A 19,731-nucleotide genomic window follows, 5' to 3' on the forward strand; every position below is an offset into this window, starting at 1 on the left:
TACCGCAGTGAAGCTAGTCACGAACGGTGCCGATTGAGTGTACAGCTGCCAAAACACTGAAATGTGCGTAGTTGCGTAACTATTTGCGGTGAATTGCAGACGAAACATGAAGCCTTAACGGCCGTTTAAAAAAAATTATACCAATCGCAATTGTAAAATAAAAATGAGATAGAACCTAAGTAACTATTCTGGCCATTTCTAAAATGTTATTACTAACTTTTAGTCAGTGCCGAACGTTTAGTTTTCCAATAATAATGAGGGGTGGTAGGTAGTCATGCAGTCAAGTCATCATTTATTACACGTTACTTCCGTGTTGTTGAAAATCTCGCGAGTCCTGGACCAAACCCCATTGAACAAAGTGATCTGTGTGCTGGCCACAAATGCACACAGATCAGACTACACTACCCGTTACACACTCCAGTACCCACAGCTTTCATATATCCATCCAAATATTTAGAGTGTCTTTCTTCCTGGATCAGAAGATGTATCTGGGGTAGATACATGTATAAACCAAACATGAAGACAATCCATACATGCATCTTCAAAACGTACCACAATAACTGGATTCCGTCTACAATTCAACGCCCCTGGTGACCACATAGAATAACTAATGACTTTGACCCTCACCACAATCATCCTGGTTGACTGCAAAACCTAAGTCGCGCACTAAATCTAGAGCATATCTGGGGGAGGTCTCCTTCGGAAGGGAAGGCGATACCCAGCAGAGACGGTGCGTGTCTCCCAGGTATCGCCTAAGACGGCGTTCCAGTGGGAAGCATAATAACTGAGGCACGGACCCACTGGACGGTAACCTTCATTTACCTTTTGCCTGTTTGCGAAAGGGCTGGCCCTTTTTGGGCCTTTGCTCTTGATTTGCCCAGCCAGACTGCTTGTACTGAGAGGAGCGGTTGGCACCCTCCTGAAGCGTTACAACAATTGACTGACGGGTAGAGGAGGAAGACTTCTGAGTAGATTCCTGCTTTTTCGAAATGCGATAAGGGCCGGTCTCTGTTGGGTCTCCTTGAGCTTCTGGGCTTTATGCGCAGCCGGGCCGCGTCATCCGGAGAACAAACGGCTGGAGAGACCTAGCAAGGCTCTGTACAGTCTGTTTTACCGAAACCGGTAGCTTGGTTTCTTTTAATAAAGAATGTCCGGCTATCAAGGCTAGGTTCGCCTGTCGCCCAACAGCGACCGGGACCTGGTGGCAAATGGACTTTGCCGATGACTGCAGAAGCAGATCTAATGTGGCTACACCGTCGGTGGCCTGCGTCTAAGTCTGGGCTGGGTGACGCGAGCTGAGTCTTGGCGGCCGCTAGATCCCCGTGCATCGCCACTAGGGCGATGTCTTGGAACGATCCTATTTGACACATGCTTTCGGCTAACGACTGCATGGCCGCCATGGCCTGTTTTGGCATGGAATAGTGAGCCGGGTGCACGACGGTATGCCTAGGGTGGATGCGTCGGTGTCGATGACACTGTTCGGCTTAAAGGAAGCACCAGGAGTCGCATAATAACGCGATCTAAACCTAGTTATAGGTGGCTCTAGGCAGGATATTGTACAAGGACAGGCTGTACAGCTGACGGGTCCTCCAGTTGATGAAAAATCTGGGAGGCTACACCCCTAGGCTGCGATACCTTAGGTTTAGGTATCGAACCCTGGTATTACAAGAAAATATCTCTTATTAGTTCCGAGAAAGGGCATGTCTCCCGCCGTCAACACCTCAGTTGCGACTGAAGGGACCGGTGAGACCGCCCTTCTACTACGAGGGAGACTGACCTCCAGCTGCACAGGGTCCGGTGTCTGCTTTTCAGTCAATTGAGACAGCACCTGTGAAGGCCCAGGGGGGAGCCAGCTACTGGGGTCTCCTCATCAAAATCGTTGTCTCGATCGAGCCCTAACTCGTGGGAGAAATCCTCCTCGGAGACCGGAGGATTATCTAACACCCCTTGTTTCGAGTGCAGAGACCGCAATTCCGCCAGGAACAGACATCTGAAGCTTAATAGCCGCTAACACCGATGACATATCTTCGGAGGATGACGGTTGGCACGACGCCGAACGCACTATAGGTGAGCGTGAACAGGATTGATAGCGAGGTACTGGAGACGAGTGCCTTATACGATACCTCTCATAATCCCTGTACATTTGGGCACGGGTGAGAGATGCCCAATTGGGCAAACGGGAACGTTTGCACCTATGGGTGATCGGGACCGGGGGATTTCCCGGGGCTGAGCCGGCACTTGGTCGACCGATTTTCTGTTGCCAGGAACTGGCTGCTCCTAGGTAACGACAGGATTCTGTGAGCTTGTAGGTCTGACCGGGACCAATGGAGCCATAGAAACCTCCGAAGCAACAGACATGTCTGCTGCTTTAGACTTCGATTTAAGCGAAACGTAGGAGCAGGATTTGTTCGCCGGTTTCCAGGTGGACTCCTCCCAACCCTAGAAAACCGAACATCTAACTGATCTTGAACAAGCAGATCCTTTCTGAGTAGAACGACATTTTTGGCAGGTGGGGTGCAAGTCCCAGATGCCTAAAAATTCGGTGCATGTGGCACCCGAACACCGCTTCTGACCCTTTGGTACAGAAACACCGTTTGACATTTTACTGAAATTTAAGTACACTTTTAATACAGATATAAAACGAAGTGCAAAAATCATACATTTATATCTATTAATACGGAATCGATTAAATCGAACGACAAATTACACCACGAGATATAAAACAGAACTTAGGCCTACGGACAACCCAGAGGGGAGTAGTGTGTACTGATAAAATTGAGCTTATAACGATCATGAGCGACTGGAGAAGGAAGGGATCAATCGATAAATCTAAATTTTCCAAATTCAGAATTCATGAAAAGAACTCTCACCGAGAGCTGACTGAACAATCAACGATTCCCCACTGTTGTCCTTCTATTGTCACCATACAAAGGTCCACACACAAACGTCTATAGGGTTGATTTAACTCGATTTTCCTACCACACAAAGAAGGAAGACAACGCGGGTCCCCTCCAGTGAAAAAAGATGGCGGTTTCAGGTGGAGGGCGCCACCGCTCGGTCTCAAAGTCGTTAATTCCTGGCGGGTTTTCCGGCCAAGCTAGTTTTGGCTATGTATGTTTTACAGGGAATGTATTGACGGGAATATCACTGTTTCAGACCCAGAATGTCATCTGGAATTCAAAACAGCTTTTTATTTTATGATATCTTACTGGAAAGTAGATTTTTAGCCTGGATTTTGTCTCAAGATTATCACGATCGTTTAATAAATTGCCCATGGGCAAAGTGTGGTTTACCTTGAAAGCTAGAGGTTGTTTGGAATAAGGGCATTGCTTGAAAAATCTTTTTAATTCATGACTTCAAAGTTCCACAAGTTTATATTGTATTTTATCTTACTTAAAGAATTATTTTGTAGTCAAATAAGCACAAAGATATACATTTGGTTACGGTCCACGTCCAAAAGTTTGTAGGGTACAGGTAGGCGCGGCAGGGAAACTATTTTATATTTTCAAAAAAAAAATATGTTTCACAATATAAAAAAATATTCAAATAAGGCCCAAAATAATTGTCTGTTTGCTATAACACAGACTCAACTTTTCAGGATGAGTCGGTAGGTAGGTAGAAATTTTTTTGCAAAAAAAAACCAAATTTATCACCTTTTTACATGGAAACAATATCGCAAAAATCATCTACGTTGTGCACGGGAAATTTGTCTAATAGCGTAGATTTCGAGAATTAATCTAAAATTATAAGTTCGTTCAGAGCGTCATCTAGGCCTATGTGTTAAAAATGATACAGTACATTGAATACCGTAAAAACCGGCGTATAAGTCGAGTTTTTAACCCTTGATTTTACCACTTAATTATTGACCTCGACTTATACGCCGAGTACAGTTTTCTACTAAGTATTTTCAGGTCACAAGAAATATTGATTCTACCAGACAAAAAAGACACTGTTCATCTTCTCACTGCTATAACAGTTTGAATAATTATTCATGATAAATAAATTTATTTAATGAAAAAAAACTTCTTTCATTTTGACACAGCTTCATTTAAAACGATGTATTCATATATGCGCGCTCATAGCAGCGCTTAATACATTAGGCTATATATAGCGTGTGACTCACACTACTGTATCACTGTATGGTAGTGTATTATACCTGAGTGTGTGTGTAACAGTCTATTGATTAACGCACTGCAGCAATCAGGCTGACGCGTGGTGCACATCGTTATCAAAACAAACTATTTAATATGATACAAGTAATTATTCTTCTAAGAGAAGGGACTCTACTTATAAGCCGGATATATGTTAAAATCATGAAATGTAGGTCTAAAAATCGACCTCGACTTATACGCTGCGTAGACTTATACGCCGGTTTTGACGGTATGTGCGCGCTTTTACGTTACCAGCTTTAATATAGTCACTATTAGAATGAATGGCAGCTTATTGGAACACTGCCAGTTTCCTGGAAAACGTAAACTAGGCCACATGTCAAGGCATGTTGTCACACGATGCACACTTGAATTCAAACATACGTTGCTCATAGTCGGCAGTGTGTCGGTCGGCCGTTTTTATCAAAAATAAAATCTATTTCAATGAATCCCAGAAAAAAGTTTACACTCGGTACCTTTGAAGTCGGGTTGGTCGGGTTACGGCAAACAGATCATTATTTTGGGATGGCCTAAAATTCATATGATGTCACATAGGCCTATCAGAGAGTGGCTGAATATTGGGTCTTGGAAACCTCTTCCAATGTTGGTCACGGAAGCTAAAATACCGGTACAGAAGAAATCGGCTATTAGATCGTTTTAAATTCTGGAATTTACCACTACAATATTCAGACAACGACAGACCTTATAGTTTGCTGCTTAGTATTTTCAGGTCACAAGAAATTACAATTTAGGCCTATTACAAATTCTATCGAACAGAAAACACAGTGCTCATCTTCTGCTACGATTATTCAGCCTTTTTTCATGTCAAATGTGCACGCGTTACAGCATCACCCTTAGTAGTGTACTGTACAAGCTAGTGTGTGTGGTATAGCACTCTGCGTGCATGTGGAGGCCTCGTGTAAGTGAATATTCGCTTACACTTCAATGTCAATCAAAACAATCACCGGGTATTAAAATGAAACAATATCATGGCAGATGAGTGAAATAATTACATCCTCACCAGCAATGAGCAATTGAAATCGGCACGTACGTATACGGCACCTAGTCCAATGAAACGTACGCCATTCTATGGCTTTCCCATAATTATTTTAGTAGCGCCGGAATTCCCCGTATATCCCAAAAACAGCCAATCACATTCGCTCGTAGAGACGACGCCCCCCAATCGAGGTCATTGCAATTTTATACGCGAGAGCTAAGAATTTTCCTGCCAAAAACAGTTTTTCGTAGAATTTTAACTCAGTTGACCATGTCATCGACGGAGGTTCGCCATGTCTTCAATCGCATCGATTATACGTTGTTTAAGCCACGAACCAATGAAACAAATGCTCACATAAAAAAGTACTGCGATTTTACATGAATTGGCTCAATGCCAACATCATATCGCTGACAAAGGTAAACCAAAAAGGTCAATGCTACCACCAATATGTCCACGAAATGTGGCACAATCTGGGTAAGTCAATCCGTGGTTGACGATGAACTTGATAAATTAGCCCAACATAAGGTAGCGTAAAGGATGCAGTTTTAAGTCAGATCAATTTTCATAAACATGTACTTAAGTCAAAAGGTCCAAAAGAGTGTTTTTACCAGTCACAGACTGTTAATGGTCAACTTTAAAGCAAAACTCGAAACTTAGTGAGCTGAAACTGGCTGATTAAGCCATAAACGACTGTGAAAGTTTCAAAACTGAGTGGCTGATAAAATGGCTGATTCTGCCGTTATTGGCAGAAAACGCCGAAATAGGCAGAATAAGCCGTTTTTGGAAAGTGTTCCTGACTGATAACAGTGGTGGTAATTATTTAGATGGCGGGTTGATATAAGTTGTGTAAACGACCTACTGTCTGTCACACCTGCTCTCCGTGCGATGTTTTCAGGGTTCATTGTCTCAAGCTCAGGTGAAATTCAAGCCATTTCAAGCTAGATTTATACTATTTTCAAGCTATTTTTAAGGCACGTTGGAAGCAATTTTCGACAGTCGCAGCCAATTTGCCTATTTCTAACAGGTTCGTATAAAAATGTTTAAAAAAGGTAAAATTTTGATTCCAGTGGAACCTCAGAGTTGATACGATTCTGTTTGAGATGAAACCCGTTTATCACAATGATTTTCAGCATTTCCTAGCTTAGATATTCATATCAATCAAGATTTGGATATTAGGCCATCCCAAATTAATTTTCTGTTTTGCCGTTACACCTACTAAAATTTTTGGGATAAGTCAGTAGGAAGGAAGAATCATTTTTTTTTGCAAAATTTTGGGGCAAAAAAAACAACAAATTTATTATCACCTCTTTTAGTGGAAATAATATCCCAAATCTGCATTCCAAATGAAACAGTAGACTTAATATATGCACGCTATAACATTACCAGCTTTAATATAGTCACTAAGAATGAATGGCAGCTTATTAGAACACTGCCAGTTTTTTGGAAAACTTCAACTATAGTCGAGGCATGTTTTCACACAATGCACACTTAACTTCAAACATACATAGCTCATACATCGGCAGTGGGTTGGCCATTTGTATCAAAAATAAAATTTATTTCAATGAATCCAAGAAAAAAGTTTCCACTTGGTACCTTTGAAGTCGGGTAGGTCGGGTGACGGCAAACAGACCATTATTTTTGGATGGCCTAATACGAAATTTAAAATGTTCAATGACTTTGACTAGGTCGCGGTGCCTTCAACATGGCTCTCACACCTGGTGTGGGATTTCAATGCCATTTTACATCAATGCTCGATAACATGCATGACTGAAATTTCCCCATATGTTCAAGTCTCCAGACACCGGAGAGTTTCACCATAAGTCGCAGTGCAAGTGAGTCTCGCGATTTAATACAATTCAATTAATTTCTTTATGGATGCCACAAACATGATGCACGCATAGAAACGACTCAAGAACATATTCTGTCTGCGATTTCATCGAAAAAAATTCGCGAAGAAGAAAATTTGTGATAATCAAACATTTCAAGCCATATCTTTTTATTTCAAGTCTAAAATAATTATTTCAAGCTTTCGATCTATTTTCAAGCTGTTTTCAAGCGCTTGAGTAGTATTTCTCAAATTCAAGCCATTTCAAGCTTTTCAAGCACCGCGACGAACCCTGGTTTTAGTCCGTAATTTCGTTAATAATCAGTTGATCTGCGAATATTATGCATCAATTTGTTCAGTAAGGAATTTGCATAAATTTGTTTGTTCGGGCTTTTCTGGCCCGTCACGTGGCACCACCTGCTGTAATTTGGGTAAAAGTGCAGATCCGCACCTCTCTTGATTGACCTATCTACTGAATTACAAATCACTGTTCTAACTTCAGAATGTCTCACAGAATCAAATGCAGTGATTTATTTTATGATATCTCTTCTAGAAAGCAGATTTTTGGCCCGGTTTTTATCTCAGCATCTTGACGTTCTTTCGATAGGACGCCATATTGGATTAGAAAATCTGAAGTGAAGATTTGTCTTAAGTTATTACTGAAATGATGTGAGGGTAATCAGTACATAAAACTAATCAAATTTTTGTCAACTGTCACTGGGGTTATTAATGCAAACCAAATTTCAAGATATCATCGTTGAAATAGACAAGAAATTTATATTTTTCTTCCTCAAAATGAGTGGGTCATGAAATATTGTTTCAGCAAATATTCGAAACAAATCTTCACTTTAGATTGACCCATCCAATATGGCGTCTGGTTCAAAAATCATGACGATCTCGAGACAAAATCCAGGCTAAAATGCACTTTCTAGTGTAGATACCATAAAATAAACCAGTGTCCTGAATTGTAGTTAGTTACCTAATCGTTGGTGGTAAGCTTTTTATAATCGGATGGGCTTATACCAATGCTAGGGATGACAAGGGCCAAAACACGGTTGAAAAAAGTAACACTTCAAAAATATACTTTCTATTCACTTCAGTCCACAATTAGGTAATGGCTTAATTCACAAACTAACACAGGTACCTTTCGAAATAATCCAATTTTATGTATGTTTCGAGTGATTAATCAACATTATTTTGAGAAATTAATTAATTTCTCCACAAATTTCGCCAGTGGCCGCCATTTCTCTGTATTGCACATGTGGCATGATAAGTCAAGGGGACCTACAAGGATTTATATAAAACTTCCCAGACGAAACGACAACTTTTATTTTTGATGGTTTTCCAACTTATATATCAAGTCATCGTGTTTTCCATAATGAATAAGGAAATAATAAATTCTGGTAAAAGAAAAATGTAAATAAGTGTTGATTTCTTAATTTTTTCAATTTCGTCCTTTCGCTTCGTTAGTTTGTGCTGTTGTCCTGGCCTCAGTCCACAGGTGCCAGCACCTCCAGTAATTTTCAAAATGGCAGCTGTTGACTCGACGGAAATTTACTCTCACTTTACGGCCGATTTGCACATGGATTAAGATCGTCAGGTGAGGTGTTATAGGTATCAAACAAACTACGAATCTGTTGTGCGTCGATTACAACAAAAATTAGACGGATATCTTAAGAGACAATGAAATGCCAGGCAAATTACTCGTCAGTCAAATTGGCTGACGAAGATTGCATACAAAAATGACCTTCCCATTCCTGACTGTGGTTTGTGAAAATATCCGATCGTGAAACTAAACCAGAGACAGGTAAATGACTACCTGAATTGCTTATGACATTTTGGGTCTGAATCAGTGATATCTAATTTAATTGATTGAACCATCTACGAGAGGTGCGGATCTGCACTTTTACCATATTTTGTTATACTAATGAGCAGGTGATGACGTCACTGTAATGTTTCCGAGTGTCCGCGGAGTGGATTTTTAAGCATTAGGCCTACGCAATTGTACAGTCATCCTTATTACCGAGATGACGTATTTTACCGAGATGAAATTAAATATAACATATTTATTTATTCCTTATCGATTTCTACCATTGAAATCATATTATATCAGTAATAAATGCCTGCTGAAATAAATAAATATAGCTGCAAAGCAGCGATAACGGGTTTTCTGCTGTCTTAGAATCCTGTTCATCGGTGGATTTCGACAAAGCATTTGATAAGGCACAACATCAGCCATTACTAACTAAACAGGCTATTAGGAAACAGTATCAATGATAGGTCGCCCAAATGGCTCAGCAGTTATCTCTGAACGAAAACTTATAGCCAAAATCAATGGAACGCCTCATCTTGGAATAAGTCGGTCTAACTAGTGGAGTCACGCTAGGTAGTATCCTAAGTCGTCTACTGTTTAATGTCCTGACAAATGACATACACAGTAATCCAAAATATACCGCAAATCAATTGTGACAAAGTATTGATGCGAATGACCTATTTAGTTCATCGACCATGTACCGAACACTATTATTGTGCCCCAGCATTTGGGGTATTCTACTTGAACCCCAACATTCAATATGTCCACCAGATTCTGGTGATGATAAAGTAATTTTAATTTTTCTGCCAACTTCATTTCTTCTTTCATATTCATCTAACATTAAACATCATTAAGTATGCGTCCCCTTATTGAAATTAGGTTAACCATCTCAATATATCGATGTAACTAGGAAGACCTTATTTAAAATGTCGTGATTTTTATGTCGACTTTTTGCGATATTGTCTCAATAAATTGCCATACGTATCACGACATTTTAGCTAAAGGGGTGATAATTATGTCGACGGTACGAGGTTATGTTGAGATACAGACGTCGAGATTGGTGAAAGGCGTGATCCGTATAACGATTTATCATGATATTAACACGATATATCGACTTAATTATGTCGATAAATCGCGATATATCACGTTTGTTCGACATAATTTCGTCGTGATAAAAGGTCGCGACGGTTTTGTACGGGTCCCATATATACGGAAGTACGGAAGCGATAAGGGGCCTCGAGTTGTCGCGTTCCAACTCGACAAAGTCGCCATATTTATGTCGACATATCGCGATATATCGCTTCAAGTCGACATGAAGATGTCGACATATTGTGACGTTTTGACGACATATTTCGTTTTCTCAACCATTTTCCTCGCAACAATTCGACATATTCATGACGACTTGAAACTCAGTCGTACGGAAGCGATAAAGGGCCTCGAGATGTCGCGTTCCAACTCGACAAGTCGCCATATTCATGTTGACATACCGCGATATATCGCGTCAATTCGACATCAATATGTCGACATATCGTAATGTTTTGACGACATATTTCGTTCTCACGACCATTTTCCTCGCGACAAGTCGACATATTCATGACGACTTGAAACTCAGTCGTCATATCACTGGCGTCCTCATCTTACATTTAGACATGTCTTCAAATGACGGCTTGTCCTGTGGAAAATGGGCAAAAAAGCGAAATTTGTCGTGAAAATGTCACGATATGTCGCCATATTCATGTCGACTTGACGCGATATATCGACATAAATATGGTGACTTGTCGAATTTGAACGCGACAACTCGAGGCCCTTTATCACTTCAGTACAGTCGCCATATTACTGGCGTCCTCATCTTACATTTCAACGTGTCTTCAAATGACGGCTTGCCCCGTGGAAAATGGGCGAGAAAGTGAAATTTGTCGTGAAAACGTCACGATATGTCGACATATTCATGTCGACTTGATGCGATATATCGCGATATATCGACATAAATATAGTGACTTGTCGAGTTGGAACGCGACAACTCGAGGCCCTTTATCGCTTTTGACATATAAGCTTCCGTACATCTTTCGAAAAAGAAATAATATGTGATCTTTCATTAAGTAGGATCACTTGAATGATCGCTTTAATATCACTTTAAAAAAAAAAAGAATCTGCCAAAATGACCTTAATATTCGACACTATATCAGATTAATCGACTTCAAAATAGGCGAAAGCATAAGTCTTTATTGCGTTATTAATTGGCCTAATAATTCAAAAGCTAATAAAGTGGGCGACAAAACCAAAAAAATGAATTGTCGCGGGCGATAAAACCAAAATAATCAATTGTCGCGGGCGATAAACAAAAATAATCAATTGTCGCTGGCGATAAAACCAAAGTATTGAATTGTTGCGGGCGACAAAACCAAAAAAATGAATTGTCGCAGGCGATAAAACCAAAATCTTGAATTGTTGCGGGCGACAAAACCAAAATATTGAATTGTCGCGGGCGACAAAACCAAACTAATGAATTGTCGCGGGCGATAAAACCAAAATAATGAATTGTCGCGGGCGATAAAACCAAAATAATGAATTGTCGCTGGAGATAAAACCAAAGTAATGAATTGTCGCAGGCGACAAAACCAAAATATTGAATTGTCGCGGGCGACAAAACCAAACTAATGAATTGTCGCGGGCGATAAAACCAAAATAATGAATTGTCGCGGGCGATAAAACCAAAATAATGAATCGTCGCTGGCGATAAAACCAAAATATTGAATTGTCGCAGGCGATAAAACCGCGACAAAAAAAAAATTGTCGCGGGCGATAAAACCAAAATAATGAATTGTCGCGGGCGACAAAATCAAAATATTGATTTGTCGCGGGTGACAATACCAAATTAATGAATTGTCGCGGGCGATAAAACCAAAATAATGAATTGTCGCGGGCGATAAAACCAAAATAATGAATTGTCGCGGGCGACAAAACCAAAATTATTGTTTTGTCGCGTTATTTTAGTTTTGTCGCTTTGTCATAATGTCGCCCTCATTTGCATATCGGCCTACGTGTTTTTTTTACGCATGGCCCTTATCAGCCACCATACTAAAGCCTTAAGGTCGTGTAAAACTCGATAAACACTTCAAGCGACACAGCGAACGATCTCCCTTCCCCCACAGCGAACGCTTAACCTAGTAGAGGCTACTAACCTATGTATATGCGTAGGCCTAACATCCGGACAGATTGGTGGTAGGCCTAATGAATAACAACCCACCTAAATATCGTAAATTTTGTTTTGATGTTCAATCCAATGAGTCCGTTAATAAACGCAACAATTATACTGCGTTTGTTTGAGACAGTAAAGCTCAGTACCGGTAGGCCTAAAGCCGCGTCAAACTCGATAAACACTTTAAGCGACACAGCGAACGATCCCCTTTCCCCCACAGCGAACGCTTACTCCGAATGTCAAGTGTTAGTCCAGCATACGGATAGGATTGTGTTATATACTTGTATTTAGTAAATACCTTGTGCATTTGACAATGATCCATATGTACTGTAGGAAATATAGAGTATTGATGGAATTGATAGAGGTTGAAGCCCGCGGCCGAATAAAGTAATATATTCTTTTATTTTGATACCTCGTTGACATAACAGCTTTTCTCCGCTATATCTCTTCGGCGTGTTTCGTTTAGGCCTACGACTCCCCGGTACACTTATCATTTATCTTAGTAAATACACGGTTAATTTGATAAAGAAAAATAGATATTGCTAAACTAACTGCTTGACGCCCGCAGCCAAATCACTGGTAGTAATAAATTAATTTGTACTCGATTTGATTCTCATGATGATGTGAAACTCGCAGCTAATCCCCGGAATGACGATGGGGTCATCCTTATTACCGAGATGACGTATTTTACTGAGATGAACCGAGACGAACTGAGATGAAATGAAATATAGCATATTTATTTATTCCTTATCGATTTTAACCCTTGAAATCATGTTATATCAGTAATAAATACCTTCTAGAGTCATATTTTACATATTTTTTTTTCTAAAAAAATTTTGACTTCAAATATGTAAACTGGGTTAGCAATAAAATTTCATTGAATTTGATTGATCGACGATCTCATCTCGGTAAAGTTAAGTTTTTTTCTACAAACATATCCGACAAAATATGTAAAATATGACTCCAGCAGGCATTTATTACTGATATGATATGATGTCAATTGTTAAAATCGATAAGGAATAAATAAATATATTATATTTCATTTCATCTCGGTTGATCTCGGTAAAATACGTCATCTCGGTAATAAGGATGACCGTGACGATGTTTACGGCTCGACAGTGCTTTTAAAATCTAAAGTAGTAAATTTCCTGTATATCGGTAATACGATTTGATGAGGAAAATGGGCTATTGTTAAAATTAGTTTTTAAAAACCGCAACAGAATGTGCAATCTTTGGGTAATAAATTTGTTAATTTATGCTTGAATTGATAATTGATGTGACAAGAAACGTGCGGTAGATTTCGGAAAGAGGACTTAGAAAAACATGTCGGCTCTTTGAATGGGGCTCAATTTTCGATGTTTACGGCCCGACAGTGCTTTTGTAACGATGATTCTTCAAAATACGCACGGGGTATTTGTAGATCGAAGTGAGCTGAATGATATCAGACGGATTGTATCGACAACAGCGGCAAGGTAACAAAGCCTTTGTCCTTTTAGTAAAAATAGTGTGGAAGAAAATAATAGGCCTAACAAGAGCCCCAAGGGGCACAATGGCCAGCCTGTCAGATTTGCTTTTTATAAATGATGTAATCTGTGGGTTATATTTATCAATATACACTCCCTGCTCAATATCATTTACATAGTAAAATCGTGTGTTAACACAGACAGCAGGAACGAATGTAATATAGAAATACTAAATTATTGTATTGTTCAACGCCCCCTGGTGGCCATAAAAAAAAACCAATGAGCTTGAAACTCACCTCGATCATAGAACATGTCATGAGCTACAACTTTCCAATTGATTAGAGTAGCAAAATATGCTTAAGTATCAATTATGATGTGGAAAAACTTTTTTTCCACCTACGAATGAGTACTGATGGCCCCAAGATGGCCGCCAAGTGCGTCATAATTGCCTGGTCAAAAATACCCTCTCGGATATAAAAGATCCCTTTCCAAAGAATACCCATTACAAATTGCAATGAAACATGGCGCATCATTAGAAAGCTACAGTACTCAGAATTCAGGCCAGGCCAAAATTGACATTTTTGGGAACAAAAAAGATCACAGTACGGCCATCTTGAGTACGATCGACTCAATTTTTCTCATGCCGATGGGCCCTCGGGGGATACAAATATATACGAATGATCAAGGTATTAAACATTTTTTGGCAGAATGAAATTTGATTGAATTTGCAATTCGGGCACATGGCTAATTAGCATATCAAGGTCATACACCCGATTTGGTAAAACCTTTTTTTCGCGAAACTTGCGCAATTGTCAAGGATGAATTTTCTGTAGAGCAAATAAAAATTCCTCCCAAACACCAAATCAACTAAAGATTTCATAGAAATCGATCTTGAAATACAATTTTAAATCTTAAAATAAAACCCGGAAGTAAAACAGTAGACGATACCGCGGATTCACGTGAACACCTGATTTCTGTAAACGAAATGTTGGTTGTGACAAAATTGTTCAGACGGTTTTAGGTGGTAATAAGTACGGAAACGTAACGACCATGGTCGACTTATTCGATGAAATCAGGACTATGTGATATCCAAATTTTGACTTTTTTATTCTCCAGACCCTGATATAGAAATAAACAAGAAAATTAATTTTAGAAAATTATTTGACGCCTGCGAAAAAAATGTATAATTTCTGGGCTAAGCTAATGTGGAATTGCAAATTTGAAATCGAAGTTTTAAGAAATTTGGGGAATTATGAGATTTGGCGATTGGGTAGATGATACAGCGGGTCTTCGACTCTCGGTAGTGGTTTAAATTTTTTTATTGAAAATTCTCAATAATTGATCGCGAACTTGCGACCGACTTCATTTACTTATGCCTCTAAGCTGGTCTGCAACTTTATTGCCTCCATGGTTGAAGAACGAGCTCTTCTGATGTCTGCTTCATCATGACTTCGAGCATATCGTGTGGCCTAGCCAGCCGGCCCGGGCCACGGGTTTGGCTGTCACTCGATATCCTAGAGTCTTGAGTCTGGGTGGGTTGAAGTAGACATTGTCATTTAAAATAACATGCTTATGTTGTTCTGTATGAATTACCCGTGTGTCATGTATGTTGTATTAATTTATTTTAAAATTTGTATTCATTGAATTTGGGAATTTTATCCCGAAATTTCAATGTAATAAGGATCAATAAAGAATTGAATTGAATTGTCACCTAATACACATGCCATCAGAGGACGCGGAGCCGTATATGATAGCTATGCTATTATAAATTGCTAATCTCAAGAAACCTGCATACTCCTAATATCAAACATATTTTCTAAAACTTTTGAATATTGAAATTATATGTTTACACATTTTCATATTGACCGCTTGTAGCCGCTGATGAAATTCACGCCGGCCCTACACACATCGTAGATAGCTTTGTCATTCCACCGGCATGCCCACGTCAGGGTCTGACTTTTATATCAGACTTCCAAATCGTGTATACATCCGCCATTTAACCGAATAATCCGATTTACTTATCATTTCTATTTATGCCTGCCGCTTCTGATATAATCATACATCCTTTACTATTACAATACGTCTTCTAATGATATTCAATGCAATATAACATTTCGACGTTCAAATATAGGTCATTATATAATCACAGGAAGCCATTCTACATCTATGTCAATAATATTTTGCCAGATAGCTTATTTGTGTACACATAGCCCTGTGACGTTTTGCACATCGATTTACGGCTGTCGTTTGTAAAATGACGCTGAATGGTTAACATTGTTTAGGTTTCATAATGGTAACGTTTTATAAGGCGTAAAAAATTTTTGGTGGTACGAAAGTGCAATCACAGCGCCGACGGGGACAGAGCCGTGTCAGAGATCGGCGGAGTGAAAATTGAGGTGGACGAACACGAAGAAGTAGGCTATTGCGCTACTTGAATCACGAAAACTCCTGGCGCGGCCCCGACGCTTTTCGTTGATTAAGTAATACAAATATCATGCAATGGGTTTTCACAATCTACCGCTGGTATTTACCGGACTTCAATATCACTCCAAAATTCAAAGAAACCTCGAAATATCGAACCGGAACACTTCCGGTAGATATCCGCGGCTGCCCAACCGGGAAACTTATTTGTTTCAATAGATATTGATAGGATCCATCATCTTCACCCGTCAAGGGATTCGAACCCACTAAGCTAAAGCCATGCCAGAATCGGGTCGGGCCAATCACAGTGCTTGTAACAAACCACATTAGGCTTCTGTGGAATTTCCCAGTAAATGGGCCAATCAGCGAACACGTAGCGAACGCGGAAGTATTGTCGCGTGTTGATACATGACGTCATGCGCAAAAGCGCCAGTAATGAAATCGCGATAATTCACGTGAACAGCTGCTGATATTTTCAGATAAACCAATCACAGGGAAGACACAACTTCCTGATTGGCTAATAAAAATTGAAATTTTCCCGATTTAACTTTCGTGAAAAATGCAGAAAACATTTTTATGAGACCCTATTTCAAAATTCTGCTCGCTACGATTCCGAGAATGGATTACGCTAAAATACGTGATTTGTTCGAATATGCCCTCACTTGGCAAGCAAAAGAGCCTTTTGTGTGGAAACCATGTCATTTAAATTCGCTCCATTTGTATAGTAATAGGCTCAGCCTACGGCTGGCCTAATAATAATAATCACGCGGATATCAATAGGGTTTTCTGTGAAATAACAGAAAACCCAAAATACGCTATAGGCCTATTTCATTTCATCTCGGTTCGTCTCGGTAAAATACGTCATCTCGGTAATAAGGATGACCCCGATCATATGCTGAGTAAACTATCGCTCATAAACGAAAACAAAAACAACTTTAGGGAAAATCATTGTTTAATTCTGAATGCAAATTCCTTACTGAACAAATTGATGCATAATAAAATAAAGGTAAATCAACAGTTTATTAACGAAATAACGGATCAAAACAACGTCGCACGAAGAGCAGGTGTGACACCTCATATTGAAGAACTTTGCAAAAAGGCAAATCGAACGATTGGATTTCTGAAAAGGAATGTTAACATAAACTCGATACATGTGAAGGACACAGCTTACAGATCACTGGTTAGACCCATTGTAGAATATGCGAGCAGTGTCTGGGACCCATATCTCCAGACTGACATACACCGATTGGAGATGATCCAACATCGAGCTGCAAGATATGTCACAAATCGTCACCACAATAGATCCAGTGTAACAGATATGTTGTCCCACCTACAATGGCAATCACTACAGGAAAGAAGAAGACAGGCCAGACTCACACTATTGTATAAACTCGCCAACGAACAAACTTTGGTTGATACGAGCACACGCCTGGTTCCACCTGTCCGTAAAACTAGAGAATCGCACTCGAAAGCTTTCCAAGTCAAGTTCTCCCGTACTGAAATCAAACGACAATCCTTCTATACCAGAACAGTTAGGGATTGGAACGCTCTACCTGCAGATACTGTGTCAGCAGAGAGTATCGAAGCCTTTAACAGGTCGACTTGCATATGTATTTCTACGGGTATCCCGTAAATTTACGTGACATCCGGAAAATCCCGTTAATATACGTGACTACCTTCCGACTCTGTCTGACCAATTATATTTAGCCTCTCAAACATTTATGTTACGTTGTTCGTGATTGGATAAGGTTTAAAAAGGCTAGAAACAACTTATTCTTTGTTTCTCAATATTGATGTGTTAGTTACCACATAGATGGCGATCGCTACAACTGTTTGAAGTGACTCGCACAATTATTTTGCCTTGCCTTCCTTCAGTAAATAGAGCCGTGGTATTTTATCATTGCACGTGGGAAGCTGAATCTTTTCTAGGTTAAAGTAAACTTGTATACAATCAATTTCACCGTGTACTACGAGATTCCTGCGTGGCGTTTGGGAGAAATTATTTTTCAAAAATGATGCCCCGTGTACGCTAGATTGTCTCATTCAGAGTGTTATAAATTATACTTACAGCAGGTATGTAAACCTATAAAAACATTCTTTTGGGTCAAGATATCACTGTTGAATATTATACGAGCGAATTAAATCATCATCGCGACGATGTAAAAAAAGATGTTTAAAAAAATTCTTACAGCTTCAAAGCCTATCTCAGTTTCAAATTTTCTTGTTTTCAATGAAACGAAATGATTTATTATTTCTTTGTCTTCCAGTAAGATGAGCTTCAAGGCTAAGTGTTCAGCAAATGACAGACACCAGGAGTGGGGCATAGAAGAAGGAGCAAATCTCATATTAATATCGAAAGTTTTTAATATCAGTCAAAGAAAGTTATTTCTGGAGTTCAGCAAACTACCCCCTAACCCTAAGAGGGAGTTGCGTTTTTGCAAAGGATGTATCGAACATTTCAAATCGGCACGGCAAGATCGATTTTCTGAACCAAAAAGGGAGTGGAGTCAGGATGAACGTATAAATCAAAAGTTCGAGAAGGATTCCTGTACCGGTACGCAATCGGATCCGGTGATTGTCATTCCAATGGTAGGAGAGTGTCCGGAGTTAGACTTCACAAATTTGGCAGAAGAAACTCTGAATAAAATTGCTGTAGCATTAGGTAGATCCTTGAAGCCCCATCTTCAAAATGATGTGGTTAAGTTAGCAGAACTCAAAGATTTTCAAACATTGAGTGAATTAGACAATAATAGTTACTTGAGAAACTGCAATGGTACACTAGTTAAATTTTTATCTGGTATTATGCCGCAATCATCTATAGAGGACACGAGAAAGCAGTACATATTGAGCAAAACTGTTGAATCGGTAACAAACCTGAGTTATCCTGTTTATGTGATGCCCCTTCATTTAAGAGAAAGCATACTTTCTTTTTCATTTGGCGCTGGTTTTCTCTCCATGAAAGTACTTTCGGCCAGTTCTCATGCATCTTACGACACAGTGAAAAAATGGTTTTCTGAACTTGGTCAGTTTCAAGATGAAATGAAATTTCAAGGAGACATAGTATGCGCATTTGATAATAACCAAGTGTTGCAGCGGCGATGGAAAGTTATGTTGGAAAATAAGATGTTCTGCAACGTGGTTACAATTGTCGCTTTTTTTCAAATTAACAATACCGGCAAAGTTCAGTACACCGCTGCAGCAAAACCTGGATCCTGGATGTTCAGACCATTGGACATGGAAACTAGAGAATCTTTGAAATATATAGACTGTAAAGAAGATGTCAAGCAAATGCACTAGAGGTTTCTATATGAACACTGGACAGATATTTTATTAGATGTCGCAAGCGAACAAAGTTATCTTGAATCTGGGGAGTTTAGAGATTCAATTGACAAGTTGATTGAATCTAAGATGAAGGAAGAGTTATACAAAATATGCTATTCTTGTCAGAAAGAGAACATTGATATTAAAAAGATCATTTGTCCAAACTGTCATAAAAACCTAAAAAGGTCGAAATTGGAACATTTTGGACTAGAGGAAACAACGTTTACTGAATCAAAATCGAAACAGAAACAGAAATCAATGAAACTTGTCAGGCTCTCAGCCAAAAGGAAAGCAGATGGAAGTTACATAATTGAAAAATCTCAAAAGGAAAGTTCCTATGAATCGAACATGCATGTTCATGTCAATGAAACCAGTGTTTCTGAACCGGTATTTGTAAACCCGTGTAGTTACGAGGCAGTTCGAAAAGTCTTAAAGGAAATTAGTAAAAAGGCAAAGATCGGAAAATACTCTGATTCTGACCAAAATGATACCCGAGAATGGATAACTATTTACTGTGATGGTTCGCCATATAACCTTGAAATCA

The 19,731-nt window shown here is 39.4% G+C and overlaps 1 protein-coding gene across 1 annotated transcript in view; it reads right to left on the reverse strand.

Annotated features, from left to right (window-relative positions):
* Positions 1–18,751, reverse strand: part of LOC141903491 (protein transport protein Sec31A-like) — a 232,773-nt gene extending 214,022 nt beyond the window's left edge. Inside the window, exons 1-2 of the mRNA XM_074791612.1 lie at positions 18,741–18,751; positions 17,935–17,949 (exon numbers count right to left, since the gene is read on the reverse strand). The gene's annotated coding sequence lies outside the window, so the exon portion shown is untranslated. The remainder of the gene's footprint in view (positions 1–17,934; positions 17,950–18,740) is intronic.
* Between the last annotated feature and the right edge of the window lie 980 nt (positions 18,752–19,731).

The sequence above is a fragment of the Tubulanus polymorphus genome, chromosome 4 (genome assembly GCF_964204645.1).
Source record: "Tubulanus polymorphus chromosome 4, tnTubPoly1.2, whole genome shotgun sequence".
Lineage (NCBI taxonomy): Eukaryota > Metazoa > Nemertea > Palaeonemertea > Tubulaniformes > Tubulanidae > Tubulanus > Tubulanus polymorphus.